At 38.2% G+C, this 13,612-nt stretch overlaps 1 long non-coding RNA gene across 4 annotated transcripts in view; it reads left to right on the top strand.

Moving 5' to 3' along the window:
- Positions 1 to 320: 320 nt before the first annotated feature.
- Positions 321 to 13,612, top strand: part of LOC131993187 (uncharacterized) — a 60,426-nt gene continuing 47,134 nt past the window's right edge. For 2 of the 4 annotated variants that reach the window (XR_009396292.1, XR_009396293.1), the window contains exons 1-3: positions 334 to 596; positions 2,241 to 2,344; positions 9,644 to 9,794. This is a non-coding gene — a long non-coding RNA (uncharacterized LOC131993187). Of the gene's footprint in view, positions 597 to 2,240; positions 2,345 to 9,643; positions 9,795 to 12,645; positions 13,604 to 13,612 lie in introns of those variants that run through there. The other 2 variants (XR_009396290.1, XR_009396291.1) reach the window with 2 other exon arrangements.

The raw sequence follows: 13,612 nt of genomic DNA on the forward strand, positions 1-13,612 counted from the left end.
CACGATTTATTATTGTTTTATTCTATGCAATGTATTTTATCTGGACCCTAAGTCTGTAATAAAAATTTCATGAAATCCCACTATATTAAAAAGTTGAAAAGTATGTTCAAAGCACCACTGTTTCAGTGTAAACCAACATTTTGCTACGTTTGTCAGGTCTGAATGCACCCTTGACATGCTAATACTTCTGTTTTTACTTCCTGGTTGCGCCATGTTAGTGGAGGGGGGTTCAGGTATATAAGAGTTTTTGATTAAATATGTTTTGTTGTAAGCTATATGGATGCTTTGTTCTGTAGTTAAATGCTCATTTATGATGAAAATTATGAAAATTATTTTTAAATCTAAATGTCTATTTGGAAAAGATTCTATGTATGCAGATTATGAGCACCCCTTCACTGATGGTTTAGTCCAATTAGGTCAATTTGTTTGTTGAGAGGGAATACAGAGGGTGGTTGTTGCTACAGTTCTGGTTTGTCATACAAGAAAAATGCCCTTAGATACAATGTTTTAGCAAAAAGTTTCCTATTTACACATCAAGCAGACATGGAGTAACATTAACATTCACCTGGAATTGTATGTGAGCTCACCTGTTAAATGTAAGTCCAACATTAAGTCACCTTTAAGCCCTGTTTCTTGATAAATTCTCCTGAGAAAATACATGGCTCTTAAGTTGCTAACTGCTTAACTGTGTTCACCAGCTAGCTGCTAACCCTGACTCTGTTGTTGGGCAGACAGTGTGGTTGTTTTTTTGTTTTTGTTTTTTGCTGTAAATGTCTTCCTATAATGGTTGAGAGTACATAGTTGCAATAATGAACTGAAAGAGGATAAAAGAGCTGCAGAGCCTTTCACATTAAAAGTCAATTTAAAAAATATTGATTAATGCAGGTTTAAGTTTTGCAACTTTGTGCCTTACCCTCCAAGTAATAATGCATTTCTTGAGCTCTTCTGTCTGTAACGATGATAAATGAACAACAGGTAAAGGTCAACACATAATAAACTGTACTGTCTTTACATTAGGTTTGCCTGACATTATCAAGATGAGAGAAATGTATTTTTCATTGATCTCAGACAGTAGGTCACAGACTGATAGTTTGCTCTGTTGTGTCTGAGGTGAACTGTTGCCGTTTAGTGGTTTACGTCTGTGGTTGATCAGGGACTGAGACTTGATATTGCCAAAGCTTGCTCCCTGGAAACCTACCACTCTCACTCTCTGCACACTGGGAAGACATGTATCCTGAGCACTTTTGTGGGTCATCACAGGAAGAAAAAAATAAAAGGATCATTGGTGCAGGTGTCCTTTCAGCCCGCCCTTGCACCTTCACACTGTGCAGCTCCTTCTTTCACCCCTCTTGTGCCTACCTAACCCGTGATAATAATGACGAACATCATTTATGCAAATGTAATTAGGCCGAGAAACATGATAGTGGAGCGCAGGGCGCCAATGGAAATTTATCACTGAACACTCAGGCTCTAAACATTCAATTAAAATATTGAATTTCACCGGATTTAATCTAAACGTAATAAATTAAGCAGTGGTAGAAGGGTTTGCAGCAGAGCGGGCTGACATTTGGCTGTCGGTATCACACTTTGAGATGGTCATTGATTCCACTAGCAGCCTCCAAGATGCAGACTTGTAGACAGAAAACCAGGAGAGAAGGTGAAGTCTGGGTCTCAGCTCTTTCTGGGTCAGTGTTTTGTCTGCACTATATTTAGAGATGTGAGGTTGGGCTTTCTGGTCGAGGAAAACAAGGGCGCCAACAAAAAGAAAATTCAATGAAGGTGCAATTAGATGTGTAGTGTGCATGTAGTTTTTCCCCAAGGCATTAAGTTTAACTTGTAAACACAACATGAGGTGGGAAAAGGACACAGATACTTTCAATGGAGGAGTTTGGATTTCAGAAGGGCGTCCATAATGAGAGAGCAAGTGTCCCAATCAGTTTAGAAGAGACCATATTGTGTATGGAAAGCCTGTTAAAGCAAAAAGGTTAACTTACCTTAAAGTGGGACAGTAATTCTAAAACAAAAACATTTGCTTCACCATCATTCTTGTGGGAAATTCTGCAAATCTAACTTTTATTAGATTTTAAAACATGTCTCTCAGAGCTGCTGCCAGGTTGTGTGGTTCAGAGGGTTCATTTTAATTTAGTAAAAGTGTTTTGAATATGCAGCTGTGTATTCATGATCTGGAACTGAACCCATATTAATTTAATAATCAAACATTTGTTGTTTCTGTTTGTCAGCCGACGTTCGGCTCAATCGAGAGAGAGAAGTTCTGGAGAAGTTCTCCTTCAGCTTCCAAGACCTCTTCAAGCCCTGCAGTCAGAGTTCACTTCACAAGGACAAGGTAGAATCACAACACACTCATTCTTAGCACTGAACATTCAGTGCTACATTCATGATATTTCTGTCTAATAAAATGTGTTTTAAAAAAAAATAAAAAATCTTAATTGAATTAAAACTTTTATAATAAGACATTTTCCACTCATGAGGGTGTGTGCATGATCTCTTTTTTGTGTTTTAATAAAAACCTGCTTTTTTTTGGCACATATTGAAAAATGTATTTGTTCATTTATTCATTTGAAGTTTTGTCTCTGTTCTGTCTGGCCACAGACAAGTCATCATTCTTTTTTAGGCCTCTTTTGGTTTCCACTGACTGACACAAATATAAAAGCCTTTCTCATTTCCCACTTGTTAGATACCAACACTTGCCTGTCAGTTTCTGCTCATAACATGCATTGTGGCCTTTCCAAATGAAGTGAGGTTTACTTGGTAAAAGTTAGCTAAAAATAACAGGGTTTGGGTGAAAATAGCTGTATTTCATAAGAAATTACTGACCACAGTGGTGTAAATGATGTAAAGAATGATGTAAAAATAATATAAAATAAAAACATTGCTTTTTAACTTCTTAAGGGACCTGCCCACTCTTAGCAGTTGATAATTCTCACTCCGATGTGACACCGTTCACAATGTATAAATATTGATCAGTGCAGCTTTTAGTTTTATGTTCAACTAACTTTTGCTTAAACCTCTTTGCACTGCTCTCCTCTTGAAAACCCCCGCTGACAACAGATGTTTGGTAAATTAAGTCAAACTGGCACTGTAAGGGCTTGACAACAGTGAGATGTGTATGCCGTTTTCAACTCACAAACAGCATGTGTTTGCCGTCAACTAATTGGCTTTTTTAGTGGAGTTGGGAGATCATAAGAGCATGAAATGTGTTGCTTGTGAATGTGTTTCCAAGGTGGTAACTTCTCTGTCAAAGGTGACGAGATGTTGAGAAATGTTAACAGACTGTACAAGTTCACATTCAGACACAGCGTAAGTTCTACTAAACCGAAATGAGAAATAATTGAACAACTTTGCCACGTTATGTGCTGGTTTTATGGCTTTGTACTTGCATAAATGCAAAAATATGTTGCCTATAATTTACATTTATAGGCGTACAATGTCAGGTGAGGTGAACTGTTTTAAGCAGCTGGATGCCCTCACCTCTCTGTCTCTGCTTAATGTAGCGTGAGTGCTTCTTGAGAGCTGATCCTCACTCAAGACTAAAGTTGCAATTTCAGCCTCTGCTCGTACAAACAAACTTACAAGCTGTGTGAATACAGATACGGAAAAACTGCCGCACTCTGGAGAGCTGTACTCTCAGTGCCTGCTGTGAGACAACGTCAGCGTTTGCATCTTGTAAAGTGTTCTGCTCTGCTCGTGTTTACATGCGGAGGACATGGCCGCCTGCCTGCCTTGGCTTCATGGTAATAAGCTGCTATTGTCCCAGTTCTCTTAATATCACATTAGAATTTCATCTCAAGGGGCGGATTCACTGCGAGTGTGAGAACTTTCTATGTTTAATGAATAAGACTGGGGAAAGAGTCTCTTAATAGTTGCATTAATGCTCTTTTTTGTCCCCCATCCCTCTGTACATATTGTGCATAATATCAAACATGACCTGATTTTTCCCTCCATTTCCATAACGCCCCTCTGGATCTCAATGGTATTTTGTCTCATTTTGTGCTGCATTTGAAAGCAGAAGTTAAATGAGGTCTGTCTATGAAACTTTGCTACAGAAAACTAGAGAATACAATGCAGAATGTCCTTCAAAGATGCTTTAAACTCACACTTCATAGGCCTGCCTCATGGAAAAAACACAAGTAATGTAAATATATTTCAGAACTTGCCTAAAGCCTAGTCTACATGTCTTCTTTTTCTATCAAATATTACCTTTTTGATTCTGTATGTCTGAGGCTACATCACCAAATGTTTCTGGACTCAGTTTTGGAACCTGGTTGCAGGGATTTGCTCCCATTTAGCCACAAGAGTGTTGGTGAGGTTGGCCACTGATGTTGGGTGATAAGGCCTGGCTCATCCAGGTCACCCCAAAGGTGTCATGTGGTGCTGAGGTCAGGACTCAAGTTCTCCTACACCGAAATAAGAACCTTTTTTTTATGGATTTGTTTGCAGTGGGTAAACATGTTAAAACTGGAAACGGCTTTCCCCAAATATGTGTCAGACTGGAGCTTTAAGAGTTCCCTTAACTGGAAGTGAGGGGCCTAGCCAAAACAGGGTGTCCACATACTTTTGGCCACATAGTGTATATAAATTATAAAAGTAAACTCTTAAACCTTACTTATAGATTTGTGAAGCATTGCCATGTTATCAAGCATTGACAAAGCCTGGACATGTTGTTAGCAGTGTAGCTGGATATCTGCTGTGTGTACTATGAGCACTTGAACCAGCGGGTTTTCCATTATTAACTTTAATCTGGACCTCGCTGTGTCTAAGATCTACTATCCGACACCAAACACCGGCCCTACAGCCACCGATAGCCCGCCCATGATTTATTTATCTCTAATTAGCTGCTTTTCATTCAAAATCAAGAAACTATAGACTGGAATAGACATAACTCATCCTTGCATCTAGGCCAATGTTTAGTCTGGGATACCGAGGTTGATCCTCCTCTCTGTACTTGATAGTACCACGATCCATTATTCACTAAAGATCAAGTTTTAAAGCAGGGCTGTTGTGCCGTTTTAGTGAGGCAGGGGAGAAAAAGATTTCCTGATAAGAGATTTTTTTGCATGCTTTCTCTTTCAACCAGTCTGAGAAAAAGATTTAAAGAGTTTGGTCTGTATGTCTCAGAATCAACCTATTTTTGTCTTACTTGTCCTGTTAGATTGGAGAATTATTTGGTGTGAAAAACAAATAAACCACCCCCAAAAAGAAAAAAAAAACAACCTAAAAAAGTAAGACAACAAAGGACTAAAGTCAGCTGCAGAGATGGTAGCCTGGATGTTGTGTACCTAACTATCAAACCATGTGTAATACCATATCCTGCTAAAGAAATGTATGTTAATTGCCAAAATCTTGCAGTGTCTAATACCCCCACAGCTGTTTTCCAGGACCAGACTTTATGACTCACTATATAAATATTTTATCTGCACCATAAATATAGCTCCAGTCTATGATGTTAGCTTTGGTCAAGTGCTTATTTTGGATCATCAAGAGAGCTACAGAGACTGAATTGGTTTTGGCTCATCTATCTTTTTCACTTTTCACCTCTCGGTCTCTGGTGCTTTTGCTCGGCTGCATGAAGCTGGTGATACAAGCAATTTGTATTGGCAACATAGATGGGGAAACACTAATAGCAACGAGCAACAATGTGAAACAGATTATTTTTTAAAATGTATTAAGACGTGTCCTCAGTACAAAGCGTTGCTATGTCATTAGAGATGTGATTCTGGGCAACTTCCTCCTGTCTAGATATGCTCTACGGACAGCTTTTACAGTTAAAGTCTCATTCAATTGTGCAAACCTTAGACGCATGCTAATGTTTCTTTTTTTGATGAATGATTTGTAAAGTTTAATATATTCCAAAGCGTTTACTTTGGATGATCAGGACTTGCAGGGGTTTGACTGATGATTCTTAATTTATCTTTTTTGTCATTTTGTAATTTGGAGCTCCTCTCCATTACTTACACTTTCCTCCAGTCTTTAAAGAATTCCTTTGTGGCTCTTGTTACTGTGCATTCCTCTACTTAAACCTAAGACATGCACTAATTACCTAGGTCTCTCATAATGGATGTCCTGATGTTTTATTTACCTGCGAGACTTTAATCAGCTCCCTGATTTCCTCTGTTGTTACACACCTTACCCTGAAACACGGCCTGTGTATATCCTCTTATCTGACACTGCCCACTGTGCTCGCCAGCCGGCTGCCAACGGGAGAGCTGGAGGTGGCAGACAGGCCGGGGAGGATGTGTTTGTATGCGTGTTTGTGCAAGTGTGTAGATGAAAGCTTTTTGGATGGTGCAGTTCATACATGCAAGTCGTTGTGTGTTTGCATCTGCCTGTGTTAATGTGCGTGACAGGTGCCAACTCCTATGTCAGGGGTGAGGTCACACCCTCTCTGCTCAGCCTAGGTGTCTGCAGAGGTTCGTATCAACTCAGCGAGTAGGGTGAACACCTTTTACCCCCCCAGGTGTCCCCATACTAACAGGCGTACACACCCAGCCCCCGAGATATCATTAGCCTTTACGCCAACAGCAGGCCCCTAGGAAACTTGGGAAAATGGGGAGGGTCATGAGCAAATTTTGAGTGTGTTTTTAGCAGTGCATGCAAATGTAAGTGTTGTGCATTTGCTGCTGGGATGTCATGATGTCACAGCGGTTTCAGTTTCAACGGAGATGCTTACGGAGTGATATATGGAGCTGATGTGTATCAGCTGCTTTACATTGAATGTGTCGCAACTTAAATTAATTGGCATCTAAAGGTGCAATCACACCTGTAGTATTTTCTGAGAGCTACTGTGTACTAGAAAAGTTTAATTTCTCTTCTTTGTGTTATAGGTGAACAAACTTACAAACAAAATTGATATGTACTCTGAGGTATGTTTTTCTGAGGTAAAGTTTTGTTATTCAAGCTGAGGTTTCATATCAAAAAATAATAAATATAAATATAGTTTTACATTTATTTATATGTATAAGGTAATAATAATATAAACAAATAAATACAAATTAGTAAATAATTAATGGTAATGATAATAATGACAATAGAAAAAGTAATAATAGTAATTATAAAAATACAAGGTCCTCTTATTCAAGTGACTTTTTTCATGAATCAGGCTTTAAACCAGATTAAAAAACATGTCAGTTGTTGACGGCTGTCAGACCTGTGGACCTCATCAACAGCCACACATCATAATGTATCATTCTGCAGATTTTTTACTCATATTGTTATTCACTTCTGCTCCAGAAGCTCTAAAGATTCTCAAAATCAACATCTGAATGTCAGATTCTCATATTTGACCCTTTTATTTTACTACTACTAACCCAAAAAGTGCTAGGCATTTTTTACTCCTCTGCTGTGACCTACTCGCACACACATCAGAGTTGTAACACCTTCTCCCTTTTCTTCATATAACTCGACCGCAGCTTCACTGAGCAGTGATATGTGTCAAATCCAAACAAAACCCTGAATTTGGCAGCAGCATTTAAAGTGTGTCAGAGGGATCATGATCCATGCAGAGTATGACATATGATTTACACTAAAAGTTGTCATTTACATTATAAACAGTCAGAGAAAGAGAGACTTTTCTTTTTGAGTTCCCATGAAACCCAATGCACATGGCTGCTGCATCATTCATGACCTTATATGGGCATAAGGGACTGGTATCTATATCATGATTTAGGTCTTTTAAGCTTTTATACACACAGCACTGATACACTGTGACCTAGTATGTGCTGCATGAACAGAAACATGCTGACTGGAGATAAAGTGTGCTCTATTTGATCACCAGTGCAAAGATGCTTCAGTGCCACTGTAACCTGCTCAATACTGGAGCGAGCATATGTTTATTTTATTCCCAGAACGTACAGATGCCTGAAGTAAGATGTTACTCTCTGCATTATAATGTATGTGTGTTCGTAGGTGGTGAATCAATATTTTACAGCCTATATAACATATAAATCCTGCCCTATTTGACCGTCTCAAAGACTGAGGAGGCTGCTGCTACAAGGAAAACTGAAAAAAGTCCAAATACATTTCATTCTCAGGTCAAAACTATCCTTGCACACTATAAGTTCTTGTCATAAAGACTTCACAGTTTGTCAACTGAACCAGAAATCCTGTCTCTCTCAGAACTCAGGCTCACAGTGTCATTTATTACTTATTAATCTACATTTTTATTGGATTTTATTGGCTCTATTTCTGGAAATGCTGGAAGTTTTTTTTACAACTTCACTAATAAATGACAAAGTTCCTCTTCAGATAGACTATTGTATTTCACTTATAATGTTTACTTGTGTCAGCTTAAATTGGGTCACTAGGTGTAGTTGCGATTACACTGGACGCCTTTTTGGCAGTGAGAGTTTGCTTTCTTTTATTTTTTTTTAGGGGCTTTTAACCATTTTCAAATGTTTTTTTGTGTGCCTTGATGTGGGTGTAGCACTGAACATTTACTAAGTAGTCAAAAAAAAGCCTCAAGAGTGCTACAACTTGTAAATGACTGCAGAAAGGCACTAGTTACATTTGCCAGGAGGTTTTATTTTCAGTTTGGTTTGTTTGTTTGTATGACTGGCTGTCAGCAGATCTCTTTTATTTTGTTCTTTTATTAATAGAACGGACGATGGAGCATGGCCTTGGTGGAGGTCTGCGCTCTCTGCTTGCCTTCGTAGTTGTTATGCTATTATTGAGATTCAAGCTAAGGATGGGAATTTAATATATTGACGTTAGGTCTAGAGTGATGTAGTCAACTTTCCAGTGATGCAAAAAATATTCAGATAAAGATAGAGAATGAACAAGAGAGAGAACAATCAAGAGAAACAAAAGTGAAACTCAACTTTGTTTGCCAGTTGTTTAAATTTATTCTATATCCCGGGAAAAAAGATGCAACGCGTATCATTTGTTACCGGGTGTTTTGCTATTCTGGTGTTATCTGTCTCACTTTCCAAATCTGCATTTCCTCTTTCCAAACATCACATTCACACAACAGCTTGTTGTGTTGTAGCATGTCATGGAAATTCGCCTTTGCTCTTTCAGCTGTTCACGGTCTAATTTGTCTTACCTTCACAGTTTTAAGAAGTGTTGAAAATGGGGGGAAAAACTAAAGCACAAAGAACTTAAATAAATCATTTAAGTACCTGGGACTTCTTAGTTTCCATAAAAAGTCTAACACTATGTCAGAAAAGGCCATGTGTGATTCCCTGTGTGTATCAATCAGAAGACTGAGTATTCTGAATTTGACAAATCATTTCTAACGGAAGGCAGACTGATTACCAGCATGTGTTTGATATTATTTTCTGTAAATGTCATGCACATGTGTGCAGGTGTATATTTAAGTTTTCATTTCACTAAATGTTTTCCATTGATCAGATACAACTAGACAGTTTGTGTGTGCATGTCTTTGCGTATGTGACATAAAGTGTGATGTAAGATTTATTGATTCTTATCTGGCTCAAATGATCCATATTATACATTTTACAAATAACAGTTACAGGTGGCTAAGATGGATTTCAATATACTCTCCAGACACCAAGATAATTTTTTTCATATTCCCTTTCCAGCGCTGGGGTCTCCTCTGGCTGTGGTGTCACTGTTCGACCCTACAGTATTTATTTACACTGTCTTTCTCTCACACATTCCTTCCCAGTGAGCCAGGCCTTGGGCTGCCAGCGGAGGACGTGAAGTCAAGCCAGGGAGCCAAGGCCACTGTCAGCTCTCAGTGGTTAGAATAACCCAGAAAAACCTCCTGGGAACCGGACTTGGATCAGACTGGTGCTGGCAGGGAGAACAAGTGAGAGGTAGGAGATGAAGGAGGTTTTGGTGGGAGGGTTCAAAGAAGTAGCTGAACCTGCATTGAATATGAAGGAAAAAAAATGCATGCAGTGTTTCTTCAGCCATTGCTCAGTTTCTGCTTAGAATTTGCAAAATATTTCAGTATTTAGACAAACATTTTATGGATAAATAAACTTTATATACTCTTCAGTAGAGTATAGCGACCACAATACAATTTATCATAATACTAAAGTCACAATGCGATATTATTGTGATTTTAAACATTTTGCAAAATCCGGACTATTGCCATAACATATATTGTGATATATCGCCATTTGTTATTGTTTTTCAACTATGTATAATGCTACCAAAACTTTGCCAACATCTGCTTTACCTAATAAGACAACATTTTTCGGCAATGTACTTGTCAAGCTGACAGACATAAAACTGTTTGTATTATATTCTTCATAATCCAAATTAAATAAAATGAAAAAAGCTCAATTTAGTAGAATCGAGTAAACTATACAAGCATTTGATTTTATTCTAGCACCAAGTTTTGTATTTGCAACAACAAAATATGGATACTTGGCTTCTGTGTATCAATATAATATTACCTTGCAAAATATTTTGACACTGTGTTGTAATGTTTTTTGTTTTTCCCCGCTTCTACTCGTGTTGTGCATTGTCATTGACCATGCTCATATTTTTAGTGAACTGAACGCATCATTTTGCTGCTAATGTGCATGTGTTAATGACACTTGGCATGCCAGTGTTGTGCTGAAGTTTGTCCCCTTGTCAAATAGTGTTTCCTGCCCCATAGTTTCCTGTTAGAATGCTGAATGCATCGGGGCTGCTCGCAATGATGGCAGATACAACTGTCCTTGTAAAAGTACATTTTTTACTTTAAGACAACTTTTATGAATTGAGGTCAACATTGAACAGGGTCACTCAATGTTGTACCCGCCTGGACTGAAAACACAAGTCAAACGTCTGCAGCCAGATCAGCAAGAGTTCTTGTTATGGGACAGTGAACTTGGTTCAAAATGTAAATGTGAATGATAAATGTGAACTAGTTGATTTTTTATCTGTGTGAACTGATCTCTGCATAACGGGGTCAGAGTTGTGCCTGATGACACTTTACGAGAGTTAATGGCTCAGAAAGTTCAGTATGGAGGCACTCATTACCACACTCAACATCTGCACTGAAATTTAACTTTCAAATATGTATAAAAACACATCACTTGTCTTCCATGAAGACAGGAATGTAACTGACTGGAAGCTTAACAAAAATGGAGCAAGTTAGCCACCACTGTGTTATCTGCTGCCTGTTCAGCTGAAGCCTCTCCACTGACATGACTCCAGCAATAAAATGTCACACATTATCTCAAATCTCTCTCTTTCCTCACTCATGATTCTCAGGCTCGCTGGCCCCTCCTCACTGCCCCTGAGACCATGTGTGTGTGTCTTTGACACGTGTGGAGGAAGGACACAATATCAGTTTTTCTAATTACTTATTGGTCATGATCAATTAGCAACATTTTAAGGCACTACGGTAACCTTGTATAAATACACTGGTGGAGTTCAGTGGCCATCATGGTTGACAATTAAATTGGTCTGTCACTGCTGGGCCCTTCATTAATCTCAACTTGTCATTCTTGTTTATGCTGGTTATAATGGCTGTGTGGGTGTGTGAGAGGAGGAGGGGAGGTCAGATCTGTGATGGGAGAGAAGTTGTGTGCATATATGTGTCATACGCATGTGTGTGTTTATTTGCATGAATTTATATGTGCAGGAAGTGTATATTTTCTGTGTGCGCGCATGGACGTGTGGTATGTGGAAATCTTTTTAATCACAACTGTCATGTTGAAGCCAGTTGGCACCCAGAAGTGATTACCTCATGTGTCCTTGAGTATTTTCTAAATTGCTCAGAGATGTTTAGAGCCTCTGCAAATGACTTTCATAATCGTGCCGTAACGTGGCCATTTACACCATGTGAGAAAATTCCTTCTCACTTAAACTCGCTTTTACATCGATTGAATCCGACAGAAAAGCGATTGTATGTTGCGTTTAGTTTCGAATCCGTAATCCTCTCGCCGTTTCCCCCTCAGAGTGAATAATTCCCTCAGTATACAAATTTAAGTTTTAAGTTGGGGCATAACTATTTAATTTAGTTTTGATTGTTGGTAATTTTATTGGCATTTTGGTTAACAGAGCACTAATGGGATCTCTTACTGAGTGATGTAAGCAGTGGGAAATAAGACGCACACACACATACACACACACTGGTGGGAAACAATAGTTAGAACCACATACACACTCTTGTGCTGCTGACCTTTCACCCTCTTCACTGTCTTCTGACCCTCCCGGTGTGACCTCCCCCATTGGCAGGAGGGTAGTTTGGCATTGGTCACATACCCCCCACCCCTGTCCCCCTGTCCCCCTGTCCCCCCTGCCCCCCCTCTCCCCCTCATTGTTTCTGGGTGAGTGTCTCTGACTGGAGACGAACAAAGGAGCGTGTGGGCGCCTGAGGATATGGGCTCGCCCCGGTTCATATTTACATATAAATGTCAGCACCTATTTTGTAACTTGTCTTATTCATATATAACTTGTAACTTGTCTTATTATATATATCTTGCAGCAGTGATGTAGACATATAAATATGTGCATCTGCAAGTATGTTTGAGTGGGAAATGAGAGTTGGCGGATTAACTTTTTGGCCTCATTTATATCACCAGGAACTGATTTAAAATTTTAGAGACAATTCTTCATGTGTTGATTAACATTAAATGTATTCACTACATACACATTTATTGAGGATTAAACCCCCCCCCCCCCCCTTTTCTTCTTTCTTTCTTTTTCTTTCTTTCTGCTGTGTAGGTCTGCTGATGCTTTTGAAGGACAACTCCGATTCCAGAAACAGTTGAGACGCTGAGAAAAACCTAATAAAAACAAAAATAAATTGTATTTGCAAATATTTGCAAATCCTTTGCAACCTACATTCAGTTGATACAGTACGTCAAGATATCTTGAGCTCAAACTGGGATTAGATTTTTTTGTACATGCATGCACTCATTCTGTTTTTAGTGCATTCAGTTCTTATTTTGGTTTTACAGAGTCATGCGTTTTTTAGAATAAGGTTGGAGTAGATCTGGCGAGATAAACAAGGCAATAGGTTTATTAACTCTTTGCATCACAAATACCCCAAAACCTTAATCTAAACAATAATATAGTCATCAATATTGATAACTATGTAGATTTTACCTACTAAAACCCAGATCCAATAAATTCACTTCTGACATGAATTAAATTCACCATTTAAAGTTTTAGGTGTTAAAAAATAATTGAATGCAAAATATAAGCTGTTAAGACTAATATACTTCATTTTACTTGAAATGATTGAAACTCTCTAATAAGAAAAAGTTAGTTTGAGTTAAAATCACAATACAAACATATTTATCATTTAAAATAAAATAATATATGATAAAATTCTCTCACTGACAAATAATGAATAAATATAAGTTGTAGAAGCAATGATGAATACACAAATGGAGGAAATGCATGTTAAATGATTAAAGAGAATTAAATAAATACTTGACTAACAATAAGTCTGAATTTTGTCTTTATCTGGTTATAAATAAAGCTAAATAAGCATTTAAATAGACAGCACAGCTATTAATTTATAATCCCTTGTTCTTAATTGCTGCCAAGAACAGAACAGCTAATGGTAATAAATTGACAACATTTGCACATGACAGTTTTTTTTTCTCTTTTCTGAGCAGACTGTTAGTGTCAACCATCAAGTCATGTACCTTTGATTGGTGTGCATGGACACACACACACACAC

This window comes from Centropristis striata, chromosome 20 (assembly GCF_030273125.1).
Source record: "Centropristis striata isolate RG_2023a ecotype Rhode Island chromosome 20, C.striata_1.0, whole genome shotgun sequence".
In the NCBI taxonomy this organism is placed as follows: Eukaryota; Metazoa; Chordata; class Actinopteri; order Perciformes; family Serranidae; genus Centropristis; species Centropristis striata.